Raw genomic sequence first — 2323 nt, 5'->3', positions numbered from 1 at the left:
CTGACGTTCAAAAGAGTGAAGAGTTTCTCTATTACTCCGTTTGTCCCATAATAAGTGTCACCTTAGCCAAAAACACGCATATTAAAAAGGAAATTTTACATTGTATGCCAATTATGGCAAAATATTTACCCGTTTTAGCCCATCTTTTTTTAATTACCCGCTATAGCCATTTTTTTTCCTCTTGAGCTTTTTTACTAGTCTTGTACATTATTATACACTTTTATACAAGATTTATACATTGTCTACAGTAGATGTATAAAGTTAAATATTGTTATATAATATTGTATACTAGTCTTATACATTATTATACACTTTTATACAAGGTGTATACATTGTCCATAGTATGTGTATAAAGTTGTATATTGTTGTATAAAGGTGAATATTCAAGTTGGGCCATGAAATGTTGGGTTGTAGTTTGTAATTTAAAATATGGGCTATGAATATGTAGTTTTGACCCACAAATTGTTTATAAGTGAAATTTTCCCTATTAAGAAATCAATAATACAATGTGAAGTTTACCAAATTACCCCTATATACTAAAAATAAATTACTTTTACCTTTTGATTAGAGCATACACAAGAAGTAAACCTTTTGACATTGGAAATCCAACAATATTAAGTTACTATGTGGCTTTTTCAATTATCATTTTAATGTTACTTTATTGTCCCCAAGGGTAAGAGAAAAAAAATACCAATTTATGTCTATTTTCCATGCGGACACTTATTATGACAAAAAAATTTGTTTTATAGTAACTATTACTTACTACGGACGATGAGGATATTTTTATAACAAAGAAATACTTGCTTGATTTTTTTGTTTTTTCCTGAAATAGTCGGCATTATCATTACTGAGCTAGATTAAAATGGATAATATGCTTGAGGAAAAGGAGGTGTTTAATAAAATGGGCGTAAGATCCAACATTAAGCTATAACAATATTATTGTCTTTCAAAAATATAGTGATAAAATGTAAGCGCTAATTTTTATTTTTATTTTTATATATATTATCAATGTGATAATAATTTCCTTACATAATTAGTATCATGATTTAATTTTAATCCTCGAAATACCCATATACATACCTAAGTACATATGTCTTCTTATGTTGCTCCTTAATATTTGTTCGTGGCATCAGTTTTTAAAATGGATTTAGTTTCTTCCTCAGTCTAAGGCATAAATTTGCTCTTTTTATAACTTAGGAGCATAATCTATATGATCTTAGAAAAGGTGAAATACGGGGTTAATGCGAGGTAACAGATGGAGAGGAAAGAGCAACAGTAAGAATATGAGCTCTTCATTTCATGGCACGTAGTATGTGAGAGCCTGATATGGGCCTTGAGGCTTTTGGTGAAGGGTAAAACAGGCAAAGAGCAAACGCTTATACAAATAGTTAAGGCGAAAAGCTCTTTCAGCCAATGAATTTGACCAAAATAATAAGCGGCACCTAAAATGGCGAAAATGCCCTCAGGAGGAAGCACACATGTTGACGGAGAGGTGTGTGCTAACTCCCTCTTAAGGGGTCATTTGGTATGATGGATAAGCAAAAATAGTTTTGGGATAAAAATTTAGTACTATCTTATCCCACGTTTGGTTGGAATGAAACCACGGGATAACTAATCCCCGAATTAGTTATCCGGTATTAGGCATCGTTTGGTATGGTGGATTAGCAAAAATAGTCCTGAGATAAAAATTTAGTGCCGCCTTATCTTACGTTTGGTTGGAATAAAATATGTCCAACCAAGTAACAAACCACAAAGTATTTCTTTGTGATAATAATTTTTATAATCCTAAACTATTCTTACCATAATAAATGATTAATTATTTTATTAAGAAAATTAATTGCATATGTTATTATAGTTTGAATTTAGCATTAAAAACTTATTTAACTGTCCATGCTATAATTAGTGATTACACATATCAATCAATTTCATTCCTTTAATGGCCTTCTAATTACTTAATAATTTCTTTTAGATTTTCGCTTTAACTTAGTTATGTGTTGGATATACTTGTGAAAACTTATACACATACACTTTTTAAAAGAGAGTTATCAATCGTTAAATCAAGATATGAATTCTATTAAAAAATGCAAATGATACTAAATCACTTAATATTTGCCCCTGTTGAGATTTAAGCATATTTACTTAAAACTTTATGATTCTCCAACTCCACTTGTAGGCTAAAAGTATTCCCCTCGAATGCTTGTCTTTGCCTCCGCTAGAATTAAAACATGAGACTTCATATTCTCAATCCACTTCATTTGGCACTAAGCCACACCCAGATTGTTTGTCCTGAATGTTTGTTTGAAGGGACCAAACAGTTCAAAGG

The sequence above is a fragment of the Lycium ferocissimum genome, chromosome 3, assembly GCF_029784015.1.
Source record: "Lycium ferocissimum isolate CSIRO_LF1 chromosome 3, AGI_CSIRO_Lferr_CH_V1, whole genome shotgun sequence".
NCBI classification, from domain to species: domain Eukaryota; kingdom Viridiplantae; phylum Streptophyta; class Magnoliopsida; order Solanales; family Solanaceae; genus Lycium; species Lycium ferocissimum.
This window is presented reverse-complemented; position numbering follows the sequence as displayed.